Source organism: Stegostoma tigrinum, chromosome 11 (assembly GCF_030684315.1).
Source record: "Stegostoma tigrinum isolate sSteTig4 chromosome 11, sSteTig4.hap1, whole genome shotgun sequence".
Lineage (NCBI taxonomy): Eukaryota > Metazoa > Chordata > Chondrichthyes > Orectolobiformes > Stegostomatidae > Stegostoma > Stegostoma tigrinum.
In genome coordinates, this window is record NC_081364.1 from 84,223,641 (window position 1) to 84,244,632 (window position 20,992).

Consider the following 20,992-nt stretch of genomic DNA (forward strand, 5'->3'; position numbering starts at 1 on the left):
TCTCCACCATCTACAATCCAACCCACAACCAAAGATATATTTCCCTTCCCACCCCATCTGCCTTCCAAAGGGACTGCTATCTCCAGGACTCCCTCATCCACTCCACACTCCCCATGAGCCCTACCACACCCAGCACCTATCCATGCAACCGTAGAAAGTGCTGCACCTGCATCTGCACCTCTCCCTCTTACCTCCATTCAAGGCACCAAGCAAAACCTTCACATCAGACAGAGGCTCACCTGCAAGAGCCCACTTCAACAGACATGCATCATTGCTCTCCATGAGGCCTCCTCGACAATCAGTGAGACCAAGCAGCAGCTCAGAGACTGCTTTCTACAGCACCAGCACTCTGCTCATGACAAACAACATCTTCCAGTCACAGTGATGATGGGAACTGCAGATGCTGGAGAATCCAAGATAACGAAATGTGAGGCTGGATGAACACAGCAGACCCAGCAGCATCCTGAGATGCTGCTGGGCCTGCTGTGTTCATCCAGCCTCACATTTCGTTATCTTCCAGTCACACACTGTTTCAATTCCCCCTCCCGCTCCCTGGGTGACATATCCATCCTGGGCCTCCTTGCCTTTGGATCCTACAACCCAATGGCCTAAATGTTTATTTTACCAGTTTCAATATCTCCCCACCCCCAGGCTCATCCCATGACAACCCTCCCTCTCAACCCCACCTCCTTTGGAGAGGCAATGTCCTCACAGCATTTACGCTGTCAAGCCCCTTCAGAATCTGATTGGCTTCAATGAGATTACCTCTCATCGTTCCAAACTCCAAAGTGTACCATCCCACTCATTCAATGTCACTGTTAAAGCTCTTTCCACTGTGCACTTAGTTAGAAGCCTCGCTGATTTCTATTAAAAAAAAATTGTTTTGCATCTGAGAGCTGGATGGTGACCTCTGGACTGTGAGCAGCAACTTGTGTTAAAAATAAATAAGCTCTTGTTTTTGTTTTAAGGCCAGGCCTGGAAGTTAATTGCAGGTCAGATGTTTATCAAAAAAACTCTGAAGACTCTTTTGGTCATGAATGAAGTCAGTTTTTGCAAACTGGTGCAAGCAAATCTGGGGGAGAACATGATAAAACAGATGGAAAGGCAACAATTATTTTTTGAACTGGAACTTTTTGAGAAAACGAGTTTGGCTGTGATGCTACAGCATAAAGATTTGACAATCCTGTGTACCAATGAGACAATGCATCATGGAAACTGCTTCAGTAATACGGTCAGTTTTGTTTTTGGCTTTACAATTTCTCTGCTAACTTTTTTTATTTATCACTTGGTGTGAATTGGGCTGAAAATAAAGGGTATTGCTGTGTTCACTGAGGAGTATATGCAGTATGCTGTTAGGAGATGCTTGTGCATATGCCAGTGACTGAGATTGATGGAAAAGTGTGGAGTGGATGGAGGGAACCAAGCAGCATTGGAAACTGGGTCTTCTTTACCCACCACCCCTTCCTCACCTGTACTCCCTTCCCTCCCCACTCCAACCCCAATCCCACCCATCCCTTCCTCTCCCTTCCCCCAGGATCATCAAACTTCCAAAGATAGTTTCTTATTTCATACATACTATGTTGCTTTTCTCAGCTTTTCTACAACTGGAGAACTGGATAGAAAACGAGAGACAGAGCAGCCGATTCAGAAGCTTCCAAAATCACTCTGCCCCTCGTTGACCTTCCTGAACTGCTGCAGTCCATGTGGTGAAACTGCTCCTAATTGCAGCTCGGTAAGGAATTGCAGGAATTTCTTACAGTGGTGATAAGAAATGCTGACATCTGTGTCAGTTAGAATCATTTTGTTGTGTACCCCATCTTTAACACAATAGAACTATAGAAAGCAGGAACAGGAGTAGGCCATTGTCATGTTTGAACGTGGCTGATCATCCTACTCAGTAGCATGTTCCCATTATAGACCCATACGCTTTGATCCCTTTAGCCCTATATCTGTCTTCTTCTTGGAAACATTCAGTGTTTTGGCCTTAACTGCTTTCTGTGGCAGCGAATTCCACAGACTCACCAGTGTCTTGAGTAAAGAAATATTTCCTCAATTCAGTCCTAAAGAGTCTACCCCATATCCCTAAACTGGCTCCCTGGTTCTTGACTCCCTGGTCACTGAGAGCATCTTTCCTGCATTTAACTTGCTAGCCCTGTTAGCATTTCATTGGTTCCTGGCAGATCCTCCCTCATTCTTCTAAATTCCAGTGAATTTTGTCCTAACCAATCCATTTTGCCTTTATGCATCAGTCCTGCCATGCCAGGAATCAGTCTGGTAAACCTTTGTGTGCAGCCTCCATAGCCAGAACATCCTTTGTCAGATAAGTATTCCAAACCCGCACATAATACTCCATTGTGGTCTCACCACAGCGCTGTATAATTTCAGCAAGAAAGCCCTGTTCCTGTACTCGAACGGTGTTGCTTTAAAGGCCGACATGCCATTTGCCTTCTTCACCTCCTGCTGCAGCTGCATGCTCACTTTCAATGACCTGTGTTCAGGGACATGAGATCTCATTTCCCATTTCCTTTTCCGAAATCAATGCTGACTGACTCTGTCCAATCCTTTCACTGTTTTCTGGTGTTAGGCTAATTGGTCTGTAATTCAATGTTTTCTCTCTACCTGCATTATTAAATAGTGGGGTTGCCTTCCAATCCAGAGGAACTGTTCTAGAGTTTAAGAATCTTGAAAGATGACCATTAATCTCCTCTAATCGAAACACTAGTTTTTAAATGCATCCACTCTATCATGGGTCACTTTGTTAAGAACTCTGGGGTGAGGATTACTGGGTGCTGGGGAGTTGTTGGTGTTTAATCCTGTCAGTTTTCCCAACACCATTTCCTCACTAACATGATTTCCTTCAGTCGCTCCCCAGCAATTTAGTGATATTACTTGTGCCATTCTTTGACAGAACCAACGTATGTAGTTAGAGATAATGGGAACTGCAGATGCTGGAGAATTCCAAGATAATAAAATGTGAGGCTGGATGAACACAGCAGGCCAAGCAGCATCTCAGGAGCACAAAAGCTGACGTTTCGGGCCTAGACCCTTCATCAGAGAGTCTGATGAAGGGTCTAGGCCCGAAACGTCAGCTTTTGTGCTCCTGAGATGCTGCTTGGCCTGCTGTGTTCATCCAGCCTCACATTTTATTATCAACGTATGTAGTTAATTGGGTTGCCCACCTTTTTGTTCCACATTGTAACTTCCCCTGTTTCTGATTGTATTGACTTTGTTTTCATTAATCTGTTTTTCCCTTCATTACATCTTGAGGAGCTTTTACAATTAGTCTGTATGTCCCCCACAAGTTTAATCTGAGACTTTATCTTTCCCCTCTTAATCACTCCCTTAGTCCTCTTCTGCTGAAATCTGAACTGCTCCCAGTCTTCAGATCTGCTGCTGTTTTGAGCCAATTTATTTGCCTTTTTCATGGTTCCAGTACTATCCCTTATACTCCTTGTTAGCCATGGCATGGTCACCTTTCCCACTTTATTTTGTGCCAGACGGGAACGAACAATGCTGCTGTTCTGTCAAATGCTCTTTAAAAGTTTATGTTTTTGACTTATGTTCCGCAATTTATTGTAGCCTGCCTGTGTCTCAGACCATCACAATTTCCTCTATTTAGATTTTGGCCCCTAGTCTTAGAACCAACTCTGTCACTTCGCATCTTAAAGAAGAGCTCTATCACTGACTTCTTCACTCACCCGCAAGGGACCTCATACAGATAGATTACGAACTATTCCTTTCTCATTACACAACTAAAATCTTTAAATTTGCCATAGTCCCAGAAGACCATAGGACTGCTCTCTTATTTGGGAGAAAGAGAAACGGAAAGAGAGAAAGAGAGATGACAATGGTCCTTAAACCTGAGGGTTGCCATACCTCAGACAAGGAACAAGGTTAAGATGGTGAGACCTTCGTGGAGACCTCGACCAGTAGATGAATTAAGCATGTGCTGTTGGTTTCACTCTGCATCACAAACCAGCCAGCTAGCCAAATGAGCTAACCCACCCTCGGCCATTACACAGTACACAGTCGAGGGTGATCTGTCCTCCTTTTGGGTTATAGTGTCCTACAGCACAGAGACAGGACCTTTGGCCCAAACAGGTCTAGACCAATGAAAATATCTGTCCACGCTAACCCCATTTCCCTGCACTTGGTCCACTTCCTTCTAAACCCTTCCTATCTATGTATTCGTAAATGCCTTCTAAATGTTTAACAACCGATCACAAGATATAGAGCTTAATGAAAGTATTTGGCCCATTGAGTCTGCTCCACCATTTGCGCGTGACTGATCTGTTTCTCAACCCCATTCTCCTGCCTTCTCCCATAACCATTGATCCCCTTACCAATCAAGAAACTATCTATCTCTGTCATGTATACACTCAATGGCTTAGCCTCTATAGCCCTCTATGTCAATGAGTTCTACACAATCACTACCCTCGGGTAGAAGAAATTTCTCCTTATCTCAGTTGTAAAGGGTCATCCCTTCATTGTGAGGCTGTGCCCTCAGGCTCTAGATCCTCCTCCTAGTTGAAACGTCGTCTTCGTGTCCATCTATCCAGGCGTCCCAGTATTCTCTCAGTTTCAATCATATAGAGTCAGAAAGCACAGGAATGGACCCCCAATCAGCCCATGCTGACTATGTTCTGAAACTAAAGTCGTCCCACTTGGCTGCACTTGGTCCATATGTCTGCAAACATCTCATTCATGTACTTATCCAAATGTTTTTTAAACATTGTAACTGTAACTGTAGCCACATCCACCACTTTCTCTGGAAGTTTATTCCACGCATGCACCACTCTGTGCAAAACAAAAGTCGCCGCTCATGTTATTTTTAAATCTTTCCCCGCTCACCTTAAAAATATGCCCCCTAGTCTTGAAATACCTCACGCTAGGGAGAAGAAACCTTCCGTTCACCTTACCTATACCCCTCAGGATTATACAAACCTCTGTAAGGTCACCCTCAACCTCCTGTGCTCCTGTGCTCCTGTGAAGGAAATCCCAGTCTATCCAGCCTCACTTTATAACTGAATCCCTCCATTCCAAGCAATAACCCAGTAAATCTTTTCTCAACTCTCTCCAGCTTAATAATATCCTTCCTCTCACAGGCCGACCAGAACTGGACATAGTACTTCAGAAGAGGCCGCACCAACGCCCTGTACAATCTCAACTTGACATCCCAACTCCTGTATACAAAAGGCATGAGCAATGCAGGTAAGCATACTAAACACCTTCTTAACCAACCTGACTACATGTGACGTAAACGTCAAAGAATTAGGTAAATGAAGTGTCACTGTTCTACAGTACTATCGAAGGCCGTACCTTTGATTGTACAAGTCCTGTCACTCCCTTTCATTTCACCAAAATACAATAACTGTCATATATCCAAAGTAAACTGCATCTAGATCTCCTCAGCCCACAAACCCAATTCACCAAGATGTCTTTGTAACGTTTGATAACGTTCACTGTCCATTATACCACTAATTTTGATGTCATCCCCAAATTTACTAACAAAAGCTTCTTTCTTCTCATTGAAATCATTCATATGAAAGACAAACAAAAGTGGACCCAACACCAATCCCTGTAGCATACCGCTGGTCACAGACCTCCAGTCGTAAAAACAACCCTTCAGTGGAGGTCTGTGACCAGCAGTCTCTTGTTGTTTAGCAAATTTTATGTGAAACTGGCATGCTCACCTTGAATTCCATTTACTAATTAGTTTTATAAGCAGAGCCTTGTCAAAGACTTTATTAAAGTGCAAGTTAATCATGTCTACTGTTCTGGCCTTATCAATCCTCTAGGTTACTTTATGAAAAAAATCAATCAAATTTGTGAGACATTATTTCTCCTGCACCAGATCATGCTGACTATCCGTAATCATTCCTTGGCTCTCCAAACGCTATCTTTTAGAACCACCGCCAACAATGTACTCACCACCAAATTCAGACTCACAGGTCTATAGTTCCCAGCTTCTCTCTCTTCTGAAAGAAAGGTCTAATGATAGCCACTCTCCAGTCATCCAACACCTCACCCATGTTATAGGTGATACAGATATTTCTCAAAGGAGCCCCAACAACTTCCTCCCTAACTCTCACATTGTCCTGGGATATACTAGATCAGGCACTGGAGATTTATCCATCTTCATATTTTCTAGGGCCTCCAGCACTTCCTATCCTGTAATGGGAGCTGTTTTAAAAACATCAATATTTATTTCCCATATTTGCTAACCTCCTTCAGTCCAACTCGTCCATACCAATCAAGTTTCCCAAGCTGAAGTAACCCTACTTGCTTGCATATCTCTCTAAATCTTTCCTATTCCTATAGTTGTCCAAATGTCTTTTACATGTCGCAACTGTATCTGCATCTGCCACTTTCTCTGGCCGTTCATTCCACATACAAACCACCCTCTGTTTGAAAAGTAAATGGCTCAGTTTTAGATTTTTCTCTTCTGAACTTAAAATTATACCTTCCAGTTTTGGACTGTTCTATTCCTGTCACCTTATGATTTTATAAATCTCTATACAGTCATCCCTCAAATTCCAGTGAAAAAGAGTCCCAGCCTATCCGGTCTCTCCTGATAACTCAAATCCTCCATCCTGGTGACATATAGACTGTAAGTGTAACATGAAGCCACACAGGGTAGAAAGTCAATCCAGCCGTTAGAAATATCAGCCAGTCTCCATTTCTTTGGCTCTTAGTCAAATAGTTTGGCAGCAGGAACTCTCCAGCTTCATCCTTGGAGAGTGAACATTTGGTCTAGCTTTCTCCACACTTAAAACTGACGTGAAATATTCATTTAATATCTCTCCCATCTCAAAGATGACCTCCTTGATATTTAAGGTTCATGGCACCACAGATAGCTCTGCTGCACAGAGTGGGTCAGGAAGCAGGGCCAGAACAACAGGGATTCAATAGTCTGGGGTACAGCAGGCTCTTTTGTGGCCACAGACAAGAATCTAGGATGGTATGTTACCTCCCTTGTGCCTGGATCTGCAATATCATGGAGCGGCTGCAGGACATTCTGAAGTTGGAGGGTAAAGAGCCAGTGATCATGGAACACGTAGATACCATAGCTAAACAAAGGGATCAGTGCCTGAAAGCCGAATATAGGGAGACATTCTAAAATACAGGACATCAAATGTAATAATGTCGGACTTATTCTCAGTGCCACGTAACAGTGAGAGACCGAATAAGAAGATAGATCAGATGCCTGAGGCTGGAGAAATGGTGTATCAGAGAAGGGTTTAGATTCGTCAGGCATTGGGACTGTTTCTGTGTTAGGTGGGACCTGTGCAAACCTGACCAATTGCCCCTGGGCACAGCTGGGACAAATCTCCTTGGGAGTCTGCCAGTTGTGTTGGTGAGTTTTAAACTGGTATGGCAGGGGAATGAGAACCAGAGTGTAGGCATAAATGGGTCAGACTCAAATGAGCAACTGGGAGGTAGTTAGTGATGCAGTCAGCGTTTCAGAAGGACAATGGGAAGGATGATTAAATGAGGATCCAGTCTCTCTTCATACATCAGCCCGGAGATCCCAGGAATCAGTCTGGTGAACCTTCTTTGCACTCTCTGAATAGCCTGGGCATCCTTCCATGGGAAAGGAGAACAAAGGTACACATCACACTCCAGGTGCGGTCTTACCAAAGCCCTTGCAGAAAGCTATCCCTGTTCCTGTACTTGAACCTTCTCACTATGAAGGCCAACGTACCATTTGCTTTCTTCACTTATTGCTGCGCCTGCCTGCTTCCCAAAAAAGAGAATCAGAGGGAAACACAAGACAAAATGGTGTCAGAGACCCTGATGTAAAATGATAGAATACAATGTCCACATCCCATCTATGCTGTTCATAAAGCACCTACTTAGTCCAGTCCCATGTTCCAGCACTCAGCATGTAATCTCCACTGTATTGCCTTGTACGGTCATCAGAAAGTTTCTTCAAGGTTGCAGTGGTTCTAGCATCTGTCACCAGAGACTGGTGGTGGAAATCTGAAATAAAAGCAAACGCTCCAACCCTAGTAACGTACTTGTAAATCTTTTCTGAATTCTTTCAAGTTTCACAGCATCTTTCCGATAGCAGGGAGACCATTACTGAAATTAGTATTTCAAAACTGGCCCAACTGATGCCCTGTATAGCCGCAGCATGCCCTCTCAACTCCTCTACTCAATGTACTGATCAATAACAGCTAGCGTACCAAACACCACCTTCTCTATCTTATATCCCTGTAACTCCACATTCAGGGAACCATGAACCTGCATTCCAAGGTCTGTTCATTCAGTAACACTTCCCGGGACCTTATCGTTAAATATACCCCTCTTATAGCATCTTTTCAAAGTTGGGAGTAGAAGAATTGAATACAGTATTCTAAAGTTGGCCTCATCAATGTCCTATACCCTGCAACATGACCTCCCAACTCCTAAATTCAATCATAGCATCCCAACATTCAGCCCATGAGACTGCACCAATCATCTGAAGAGCATCCCACCCTATCCCTTTAACCCTGTGTTTCCCAAGGCTAACCCATCTAACCTGCACATCTTTGGACTGTGGGAGGAAACTGGAGCATCCGGAGGAAGTCCACACAGACGCAGGCAGATTGTGCAAACCCCACACAGAGTAGAATTTAACCTAGATCCCTTTATCAATCAATGCACTGACCAATAAAGGCAAGAATACCAAAGATCACCTTCAGCACCTGTTCTACCTGAAACTCCACTTTCCATGAAACTGTTCTTAGCCCTTCGGCGGGATTGAGGCTATGGAGAGAAAACAAACAGGATTGAGTTGTAGCTCTGTAAAATGCCTGTGTCTCCCAACTCTATTTCTTGCTGTGGTTTTGTGTCAACATTGACTAATTCCCTTCCCTGGAGGAAATTTATGACCCAGTTCAGTTTTAATGATGATCTGTGACCAGATTTGTGTCATCTTCTGGTTTCTCCGTTTATTTTCTGTTTGAAAGGTTGATTTGCAATGAGAGATTTCAAATGATACCACACCCAGAGCTGACAGTCACCCTGTTTGTATTAATCTAATCAGGATTTTGAACATTGAAGGAAAAGCACTATTCACACTGGGAGAAACACGTATTACCTATGTCGAAGAGGCTGTCAAGATTTATCTGAGATGCCCAAATGCCAGCGCAGCTACACTAGGAAAAGATTGTGGCAATGTGGGCATTGTAGAAAGGGATTCACTCCGTCATCCCACCTGTAGACACACCAGCAAGTTCACACTGGTGAGAGACCATTCACCTGCTCCCTGTGCAAGAAAGGATTCACTCAGTCATCCAAACTGCTTCTACACCAGCAAGTTCACACTAGGGAGAAACCGTTCAATTGCTGTCATTGTGGGAAAGGGTTCAGTCAGTCATCCAGCCGGCAGATATACCAACACAGTCACACCAGGGACAGACCATTCACTTGCTCTGATTGTGGGAAGGGATTCACTTTGTCATCCAACCTGCTGAAACACCAGCGAGTTCACACTAGTGAGAGACCATTCACATGCTCTGATTGTGCAAAAGGATTCATTCGCTTACCCCATCTGCTGGGACACCAGCGAGTTCACACTGGAGAGAAACCATTTACCTACTGTGATTGTGGGAAAGGATTTAACCAATCATCCAACCTGCGGAGATGCCAGCGAGTTCACATGGGGAGAAATATTCACTCAGTCAGCTCACCTGCTGATACACCAGTGTGTTCACCAGCAGAGAGAACATTTGCTTGTTCTGTATATGGGAAAGAATTCACTCTGTCATCCAAACTGTTCACACACCAGTGAAATAACACTGGGTGATCCTGTTTGCCTGCTCTGTTTGTGTAAAATGATTTGCTGTTTGCGAACACAGCAAATTCACAAAGATCTGCAGGTAAAGGGTTTTGCTTTTACTCACACCAAGGAATGAACCTTGGTCATTCGGCCATTTGTATTCATATTGTTAAACCTTGCTGCATTAAAGGTGCTGATATTGTCAGTAAAATGGTGATGCATTTACATATCTGTATGATAAGTTTTAAAAATGATTACAATGACACTGTACATCAACCCAGTTAAACTGGGTAAAGACTGCCCACCTGAAAGTTGCTCGTCAATGTTGGATTTTTGAAGCTGTTTTTGTCTATATCCAAACCACATTTCTGTTTCTGATGACGTTTGTAAACACCACAGGTTCATTGACTTATTTTTAATCCCAAATGATACAAATCATCTTTTCTTTAAAACTATGTTGCATCAATTCTGCCTCATTCTCAGTGCCTTAGAAATAAGATAATCATTTGTACCCATTCATATGAGCAGTTGGAAGGCACATGCAGAGGGAGATGTAGCCTGTAATGCTGGAAATTTAGTTATAAGTGCAGTTGGGCCATGTGTAATCTAACTTGGCAAGGGGATGGGGTCCAGAGTGAGTGTCCAAAAGGGTAGGAAGAAAAGAGAAGGATCAACAAGTGAGTCAGGAAGGTATCAACATTAGATGCGATTCCCTACAGTGTGGCAACAGGCCCTTTGGCCCATCAAGACCACACTGCCCCTTCGAGCATCCCCCCCAGATCCCCCCTATAACCCACACACCCACACTACGGGCAATTTAGCATGGCCGATCCACATAGCCTGCACATCTTTGGACTGTGGGAGGAAACCAGAGCACCTGGAGGAAACCCATGCAGACACGGGGAGAATGTGCACACTCCGCACAGACAGTTACCCGAGGCTGGAACCAAACCCGGATCCCTGGTGCTGTGAGGCTGCAGTGCTCACCACTGAGCCACCGTGCCATGCTGTGTAATGGAAATGGACAAGGATGGACCTGTAATCAAAGTTCCAACTCGGTTGATTTTAATAAGATATGATTTGGCCATAGTGCACAGGGAGCAGATACTTTCAGGTGCATGTGCAAGAGGGAACATAAATAGGGAGATAAGGAGAGCTCTAGGGGAAATATGAATTGATACTGCCAAGTAAAATAAAGCAAAATGCTCTGTTGTTTTACAGGTAGACAAATGGTTAAAGGATAAGGGGGAATGTGTAAGGCCCATTAAGGACCACAGAGGTATCTGTGCGTAGAACTACAGTGTTGGCCTGGTTCTAAATGAATACTTTGTGTCAGTGCTCACTCGTGAAATAGATGAATCAGGGAGAAGGTCTGTGACAGAATGCAAGGAAATTAGCGCACAGAGAGAGAGGAAGTACTGAGTAGTCTGCAGGTTTAGATGCAGGTCAGTATCCAAGGTCAAGTAAAATGTCTCCTGTGATGTTAGGATGAAGTAGCAGTGTGCTTGCAAGATTCTCAATTCCCCACTAACCACAAAGGGACCCTTCTGAAGGGTAACGAGACCCAAAACTTTTAGTCTGTTTTCTCCTTCGCACCCGGACTTTGCTGCCAGACCTGCCCAGCTTTTCCAGCAACTTTGTTTTTGTTCTCAATACTTTGGCAAATTGGATCCACAATTGGCTGAGGTTCAGCAAGCAGAGAGTTGATTTTTTTGTTTCAAACCTGAAATCAGTGCACAATGGGGTGCCAGAGTGGCCAGTGTTGGCACTTGTTTTTGTTTCATGTAAATGCCTGAGATTTGAGTGTATGAAGGTTCATCAGTTAGTTCAGATGACGCAAAAGTAATAGATGGTAAATAATGAGATGGATAACCTTAGTTTACAGGCAGGCTGATCAATGGTAAATGGAATTCAATCTAGATTAGTGAATAGCAACACTTGGACCAGTTATCCTGTCCTTCCATTCATTTGTTAACCAAACGGTTTGTGATTAGTTAACTAGCCAGGGGAGGAAGGCTATTCCTTTTTCCCATCGGCATACAACATGACACAGTCCTGGATTGTAAATGGGGATTTTGGCTGTAAGAGAATTTTGCTAGATGTCGCTCATTCCACAGTTGGACCTCAAACGAGAGGTTCTAATGTATGGTGCTGCAAACTGTGAGGAAAGAAGATGGCATTTTGGCTTTAATTGTCAATCAATTTACTGCTCCTTAGATCTTGCTCAACTCTGATAGAAATCCTAAACGTGAACATGAGGAAAAAGGCCACTTTTTCAGCAAGCAAATAAATGCGTAAAGCTAAGAAAGCAAATGATGGCAGTAAATTTAAGAGACATATCTGAACAAACATTGGTAGAGTAGGCACCCTCCCTGGATTCACTCCCTCTCCCTTCCTTTGTTGCAAGTGAACAGTTTCTCCACCCTACCACCCAGGAAGACTAAAGAAATGGAAAGGAATAAAGAAGAGATGATGGGAACTGCAGATGCTGGAGAATCCAAGATAACGAAGTGTGGAGCTGGATGAACGCAGCAGGCCAAGCAACATCTCAGGAGCACAAAAGCTGACGTTTTGGGCCTGGACCTTCATCAGAGAGGGGGATGGGGAGAGGGAACTGGAATAAATAGGGCGAGAGGGGCAGGCGGACTGAAGATGGTGAGAAAAGAAGATAGGTAGAGAGGAGAGTATAGGTGAGGAGGTAGGGAGGGGAAGGTCATTCCAGGGAAGACAGACAGTTCAAGGAGGTGGGATGAGATGGTAGGTAGGAAATGGAGGTGCGGCTTGAGGTGGGAGGAAGGGATGGGTGAGAGGAAGTGATAATGGGAACTGCAGATGCTGGGGAATCCAAGATGACAAAGTGTGGAGCCTCTGGTGTTCATCCAGCTCCACACTTTGTTATCTTGGGTGAGAGGAAGAACAGGTTAGAGAAGCGGAGACAGTTCATGCTCTTCAAGGACCACAACTTCCCCCCGCAGTGGTCGAGAACGCCCTTGACCGCGTCTCCCGCATTTCCTGCAACACATCCCTCACAGGCCGCCCCCGCCAGGGCTAAACAGAGGGCCTTAGCTTGTTTGTTATGAAGTGTTAGTTGGTGGGATGTGGGCAGTGCTGCCTGGATCAGCATTTATTGCCCATCTCAGGTGCTGTGGAGAAAGAGCTGCCATGGACCATGTCTATAGTCTTTGCCTAATATAGTGGGGACCAGGCAAGTCAGTGTTTCTATTGGACCTGAAGCCTCTCAATTTAGGATGGGTAAATCAGGTTTGACAAACCTACAAAAGCTTTTTTTTGAAAATGTAACTGATAGAACTGGTGGATGGGGTCATTTGGATTTTCTCAAAGCTGGTGATAAATTCCCACTTAAGAGGTTAGTGTGCAAAATCAAAGTGCATAAGATTGTTGGGAATTTACTGGTGTGGATTGCGAATTGGTTAGCAGACAGGAAACAGTAAAAATAAATGACCTTTTTCGGTACCTAAGGCTTTGACAATTAGGACACCACAAGGAACAGTGCCCTTGGACCTCATGTGTTCAAAGTGTACATCAATGATTTGGATGAGCGAATCCAATGTACTATTTCTAGGTTTGTTGACACAAAAGAAGGGAGATTGTGAATGAACAGTACATAAAGAGACTTCGGAGTAATTTAGATGATTTGAGTGAGTAGCAAATGCACAGCAGATGCAGTATCAGTGTGAAGTTATCCACTTTGGTACCAAATTCAGAATGGCAGAGTATAATTCAAGAGGTGGTCGATTTGGAAATGTTCATGTACAAAGGGACCTGGGTGTGCTTGTACACCAGTCATTCAATACAAGCTTGTAGGTGCAGCAAGCAGTTAGGAAGGCAAATGGAACTTTCTCCTTCATTTCAAAAGGGTTTGAGTATGGCAGCAAGGTGGTCTTACAGCAGCTGTGTAGGCTTTTGTGAGGCCACATTGAAATCTATGAGCAAGTTTGGTCTCCAAAACAAAGAAACATTATTCTTGCTGCAGGCAAACAGCAATTTCTTGTGTCGGTGAATGAGGGACAAAAGTTCTCACTGACCATGAATCAAGAAGAAGCTCCTGTTGCTGTCTGGGTTTCAAATCAGATTTGGAGATGATGCCACTTGTTGACAACATCTTCAAGCGTTTCCCAAAGTGGGAAGTGGGTGATGTTTCCTCACCCCTGCTTCATTTCCCTCTTGCAAAACAAGACAGAGTCTGAGGCATTGTTTGGTTTCAGCATATCCACTGCAGGGCTCACCTCCCCACCCCTCCATCTCCCCCTGCTATACACACAAAGAAGGGGATGATGTGGATAAAGTAATCCAAAAGGTGTAGTGTGAAATACAAGACAAAATAGAGAGAGGAAGTGTTAGAGGAGCTGGAATCATTGAAAGTGGATGAGTCACCAGGCCCAGATAGATAGTTCCCTGGCGTGTTGAAGGAAATAGCAGATGTTGTGAGGATTAATTTTCAATCTTCACTTGACTCAGGTGAGGTGCCAAGGGGCTGGAGGAATGCAAATGTGGTGTTGTTGTTTAAAACAAGTACAAAGGAAATGCCATACAACTATAGGCCAGTCAATCTTACTTTGGTGGTGGGCAAACTGTAAGAATCAATCCTGAGAGATCAGAGAAACTGTCAGTTAGAAATGCATGAACTTGTCCGGGATAGTCAGCATTGCTTTGATGAGGGAAGGTCATACTTAAGCAATTTGACTGAATTCTTTGAGAAATTGGTAAGGAGTCTCAGTGTGGGTAGTGAAGTGGATATTGTTTTCATAGATTTTGTTAGGATATTTGACAAGATCCCACACAGCAAACTGGTCAAAAGTAAAAGCCCATGGATAACAGGGTAATGTGTTGAAATGGATCCTCTGTTTCCAGTGCTCTGACATATTTCCAGTCGCAAGTTCCAGCAGGAGACCGTAATATAGGAAGCAGTGAAATTGTTTCAGAGCTGAGCATTATGGACTATTCAGCAAATTTGAGCTGGTAGTGCTGTGTTCTGTTATCTGTGAGAGATTGCATGGTCCAGGGCTGATGTGACTCCTTTAATCTGGATCTGAATTCATGTTCACCATTGCTCTATTTCATCTCTACCCTCCTAGATCTTCTCTCTGCAATTGTCTAACTTCTGTCCCTGCATTTTAGCTCTGTTTTGTGTTTTACTGTTACATCTGCTAATTGTGCCTAAATTAGACTTCCACCACTGCCTATCCCCTCAACGTGTGCTCTTGATTTTCCCACAGAATTGTTAATAGTCAGAAATTGTTTTTAGTGCTCTGCTATCAACTTCTACTCTGCAAATTACAAGATTCATCCAGTTCACATTTTATAACAAACCATTTTGATTTTATAGTTTCTGTCTCACTCTCTTTGTTACGTCCAAATCAACTGAACACGGTTTTCAGAAGAGGAGATTTTGCAGTTAACAAACTGAAACCAAACGTTACTCAGGATCTGAGAGAGTTACCAAACGTATCACAACCTGAATACAACAGAATGCATGGACATGGAAGGAGAAAGCACTTTCCTAACGCGGAGAAAATAGTTCTGTTTTTGGGCAAGGCTTCAATCAATCATCTGACCTATCAGAATGTAAACACACTCATAATGATTAGAAGCCATGGAGATGAGGGGATTGTGGTAAAGACTTCTTTCAACCATCAATACTGAAAAATCTTCAGCGTAGTTACACCAGGAAGAGGCCATTCACCTGTTTTGAGTGTGGAGAGAGATTCACACAAATCATCCACCTTGCTGACACACCAGAGTGTGGGAAGAGGCTGTTCACCCCACGGAGTGTGGGAAGAGATTTATCAATTCTTCAAACCTGGTGACACACCAGCAAGTTCACACTGATGAGTGACCTTTTAAATGCCCAGTCTGCAGGAAGTGCTATGAAAGGTCTGGGGAACTCATGCTCCATCAATGTGCTCCCACTGAAAGAGACTGTTTGGGTGTTTTGACTGTGAGACAGCATTTCGGTGATCATCTCACCTCACTGTATACCATTTAAGTTCACATTAGGGAGAAGCCCTTTACCTGCTCTGACCGTGGGAGGGAAGTCAGTCAGTCACCCCATCTGCTGAGGCACCAGCACATTCACACTGTGCAGTGACCATTCACCTGCCCCAGCTGTGGGAAGGGAATCACACAGGTGTCATATCTGCTGAGTGACCAGAGAGTTCACAAGAAACTGCAGTGATTGGGCTTTACTATTAGCCACGTTCAGGAATTAACCAGGTTCATTGTGATCTGTTTCTGCTGATATTAATAACCACCTGTTCGGGTATATGTTAATGTAGATAAGTATCAAATAAACCAGTTTTGTGTAAAACACAGTGTTTCATCTTCTTATTGTCTCTGACACAGCGGATTCCCTTTCAATTGCTGTCCCACTCACCTCCATCCTCACCTTTAACAAGAAGTATGAAAGCTCCATTGTCACTGAGATGAAGACCATCTGATCAGTTGCCTCTGCCCAGACTGGGAAAATTGCTCTGGAAAATTGGTCCGATTTGCTGCCTATGTATTTACTCACAGAGGAAAGACTATTCAGGTGCTCTCATTGCAGGACTGGCCTCAGGCAATTATCAGTCTCACTGTACACCAGTGTGTTCACACAATAGGGAAGCTGTTCACTTAGTCTGAGCATGAGAAGATTCACTCAGACCGTCCACCTTCGGAGACACCAGTGAGTTCATTCGTTACTGCAGAAGTTGGATTTCCTGTTAATCAAATGCTGGACACATTCGTTTTCTCATTTGGTCTTTTTTCTAATGGTGTTAATAAGTTCCAGGAGTTTTAAATGCAAATATTCAGAATAAAAACTGGCATGAATTGGCTTAGTTTTCAACTTTCCCCCCCACAGTGATCGAGAACGCCCTTGACCGCGTCTCCCGCATTTCACGCAACACATCCCTCACACCCCACCCCCGCCACAACCGCCCAAAGAGGATCCCCCTCGTTCTCACACACCACCCCACCAACCTCCGGATACAGCGCATCATCCTCCGACACTTCCACCATCTACAATCTGACCCCACCACCCAAGACATTTTTCCATCCCCACCCCTGTCTGCTTTCCGGAGAGACCACTCTCTCCGTGACTTCTTTGTTCGCTCCACACTGCCCTCCAACCCCACCACACCCGGCACCTTCCCCTGCAACCGCAGGAAATGCTACACTTTCCCCCACACCTCCTCCCTCACCCCTATCCCAGGCCCCAAGATGACATTCCACATTAAGCAGAGGTTCACCTGCACATCTGCCAATGTGGTATACTGCATCCACTGTACCCGGTGTGGCTTCCTCTACATTGGGGAAACCAAGCGGAGGCTTGGGGACCACTTTGCAGAACACCTCCGCTCGGTTCGCAACAAACAACTCTACCTCCCAGTCGCAAACCATTTCCACTCCCCCTCCCATTCTTTAGATGACATGTCCATCATGGGCCTCCTGCAGTGCCACAATGATGCCACCCGAAGGTTGCAGGAACAGCAACTCATATTCCGCTTGGGAACCCTACAGCCTAATGGTATCAATGTGGACTTCACCAGCTTCAAAATCTCCCCTTCCCCCACCGCATCCCTAAACCAGCCCAGTTCGTCCCCTCTCCCCACTGCACCACAAAACCAGCACAGCTCTTCCCCTCCACCCACTGCATCCCAAAACCAGTCCAACCTGTCTCTGCCTCCCTAACCTGTTCTTCCTCTCACCCATCCCTTCCTCCCACCCCAAGCCGCACCTCCATCTCCTACCTACTAACCTCATCCCACCTCCTTGACCTGTCGGTCTTCCCTGGACTGACCTATCCCCTCCCTACCTCCCCACCTATACTCTCTCCACCTATCTTCTTTTCTCTCCATCTTCGGTCCGCCTCCCCCTCTCTCCCTATTTATTCCAGAACCCTCACCCCATCCCCCTCTCTGATGAAGGGTCTAGGCCTGAAACGTCAGCTTTTGTGCTCCTGAGATGCTGCTGGGCCTGCTGTGTTCATCCAGCCTCACATTTTATTATGTTAGTTTTCAACCCAGTGTGTTGAGTCTTTTTCGTAGCTCAAAGACAAGTGAGTCCCTTTTGAAGGCTCTCCCTCTTTCTTGTCATGACACGGGTGAGATGTTCAAGGAGCTGAGACCCCAGTACATTTGAGACAATCTGATTGGCTGCCTCTGCTGCTCCCCTCCCTTCCACTAGCTCATTGGGTCAAACAGCTTGCCAAGTTCTTCTAGCTTGACCCCGGATCCCCAGCTTTCTCCAGTTTCTCTCCTGTCAAGGCTTGTCTTGACCATGAGACCCATGTTTGTTCCACTGACCTATTCTCACTAAACATATTTGCTGATCATATTAAAGTTCACCCTCCCTTAAAATTTTATCTTCCCAATCCTTTCAAAAATAAACAAGCCTGGATTCCATGGTATTTGTAAAGACTTGAACTTGGTGTTCACCAAAGAGCTGTTCTTGGTCCCTCCTATTTCTCACCTGCACACTGCCACTTTTTAACATCATCCAGGAGCACTTTGTTAGTTTTCACATGGTCATTGACAACTACCAGCTGTAGCTCACCGCCAGCCCTGTCCATTCCTCTATTGTTATTCAATGATCCCACACCTGATACTGGAAAAGCTGAAATGTCCTCCAGGGAAACATTTGAAAGAACAATCCATTGTCTTCAGTTACTGCTACACATTCCATTCTCAAACTCTGAATCTGTCCCTCTTTCTTGAGAGTAAGGCTGAACTGCACTGTTCATAGTCTCAGTCACAGATTTGACATGAAGATGAATTTTCAATCACAAAACCATCCTTTCACTCACACCAGATATTCTAATTTCCATAAAGCTAGCCATCTCCACCTCAGCCCAGCTCATCTGATCCTGAAACCCTTGTCTGTACCCATGTTAAACTTGATAATTGCAATGCATTCCTGATTAGCTTCTCACGTTCACCCCAGACCCGTGTGGAAATGTGAGGTCTCCCAAAATCTGTGTTCTGCAATTCCTGTTGACATTCCCGCTAAACTGTGTGAGTGCAGTCACTCCAACCTTAAGTGGTCTGACTGAGGCATTGACTTCCAGTTTTGGAAGTCATGAGCGTGCACCATCCCTGGAGGCCTGCACAACCGGAATGAAAATGAGAGGGAATTCGGGTCCTGTTCACCCAACGCCCTCTTTGTTCCCTGAGAGCGTTGCTGCTCATTTCCCTTGCTGTGTTGAACTCTCAGGTCTGCATGCAGCAGCAGCAGTGTTTGCTCGTGGGACCTTGGTGCTCTGCTGGATCTTTTTTAAACCTGTTCTTGTCGTGAATCTGTTAATCTTGGCCCTCGTCGGCTGAAATCTAAATATTAGAGCATTTATACAATTTCATTTCTCCACTCCAGTCTCTTCCTTCCCTCTCCCTTGTCTGCTTTGAATTCACCACACATTGTGTGCAGGAACAGACTGAAATCAATGAGATAATGTTTTTAGTGGGGTCATGGGAACTATGAAGAATGTAGAAGAATTAACTGAATTACTGTTCATTTTCAACCTATTTAAAATAACCTTTCTTCAGTTTAAATGTGTTGAATATGGAAGGAACGCTTTAAAGTTTCAAAATTTGTACATGTGAAGGAAGAAAAATTGAATAAGTCCTTTTGCACTCTTGAAATGTCAGAACTGTCTGTCTCCTTGTTTGTTTGTGGTGCTGTGTGACCAAGTTAATCCCATTCTACAATTATTTGGTGGATTTCCTCCCCTGGTTTAATTACACCCATAATAAATAAGAAGAACATAAGTAGATGCAGTAAATTTTACTTATTTTAAATAAAATAATTAGTTTTTAAAGCCCAATCAGGTGGTAGGGAAGGTGATGAGTTGTGACTTCAGGATGTGGGAACTCCTGGAGACTGGTGTGATCCCAGACTGATATATCTTCAATAAGTGTCTGCGGCTAGAGGAACCTCAGCCCATAATCATTGAATTAGATGTTACAATACAAACGCTGCAAAATATCAGGGAGAAAGTTACCTGGACAGTTTGTTCCAGGTGATAGTCACAGCTCATAGGTATTCTCATCTTATTTGGTGCATGGTTAGAGGCATGAAAATACATAAGGCAGGTTTGGGGATTTTCTTACATTTCTAAGAACAGCATTTGAAATCTAAATACAGGTAAGTGTGACACTATGAAGAAACTGGGTTTGACTGTAGCGGTATACTGGCAGACCTTCAAGAAGACATTTACCAAATCTTCGCAACAATGTATCCCAGTCAGAAAGTGACTAAATAATGAAGTTAAGAATACTTCCAAATTTAAAGAAACACTGTACCCATTTACAAAGGTCAGTGGTAGGTCAGAAGATTGTACAAATTTGAGTGAACAAAGAATGATACTAAAGAACAGGAAGAAAGAGTGTTATTAAACTAGGGAGGGTTCAGAAGAGATTTACCAGGATGTTGCTAGCATGGAATGTCAGTTACAGAGGAAGACTGGATACGCTGGGACTGCTTTCTCTGGCGCATTAGATGTTGAGGGGTGACCTTATTGGGTTTATAAAATCAGGATTAATGGTAGGTGCCATTTTCCAAGGATGGGGGTTTCAAGACAAGCGGGCATATTTTTAAGGTGAGAGGAGACAAATTTTAAAAAAACACATTTTCTAACATATGGAATGAACTTTCTGAGGAAGTAGTGGATGTCAGCACAGTTACACTGTTTAAAAGACACTTAGAAATGTATTTCCACAGGATGAGGGTGTCGCTGACTCGGCAGCATTTATTGTCCATTCCTAAACAGTTCAGAGTCAACCACATTGCTGTGGGTTTGGAGTCATATGTAGGCCAGACCAGGAAGGATGACAGTTTCCTTCCTAAAAGGACAGTAGTGAACCAGATGGGTTTTCCTGACAGTTGGCTATGGATTCACTGTCATCATTCGCTTTTTAATTTCAGATATTTATTGAATTCAAATTCCACCATGGGCCACAGTGGGAATCAAACCCAGGCCCCAGAACATTCTCAGAGTCACTGGGTTAACAGTCCAGCGATAATACCACTAGACCATCACCTCCCCATTTGGGGGGTAGTGCACTGACTCTCAATCCCCAGGATTCCCTGGGTCACCACCGTCTAATCAGAGCACACAATATGCCTGATAGCAAAGTGTGGAGCTGGATGAACACAGCAGGCAAGCAGCATCTCAGGAGCACAAAAGCTGACATTTCGGGCCGAGACCCTTCATCAGACAATATGCCTGAC

The 20,992-nt window shown here is 44.2% G+C and overlaps 1 protein-coding gene across 2 annotated transcripts in view; it reads left to right on the forward strand.

Moving 5' to 3' along the window:
• LOC132210176 (zinc finger protein 418-like) overlaps positions 1-16,026 on the forward strand; it is a 38,023-nt gene extending 21,997 nt beyond the window's left edge. Inside the window, exons 4-7 of one of the 2 annotated variants that reach the window (XM_059649598.1) lie at positions 969-1,231; positions 1,594-1,732; positions 5,106-5,211; positions 15,004-16,026. The gene's annotated coding sequence lies outside the window, so the exon portion shown is untranslated. The remainder of the gene's footprint in view (positions 1-968; positions 1,232-1,593; positions 1,733-5,105; positions 5,212-15,003) is intronic. The other variant, XM_059649599.1, reaches the window with a different exon arrangement.
• The last annotated feature ends 4,966 nt before the right edge of the window (positions 16,027-20,992 follow it).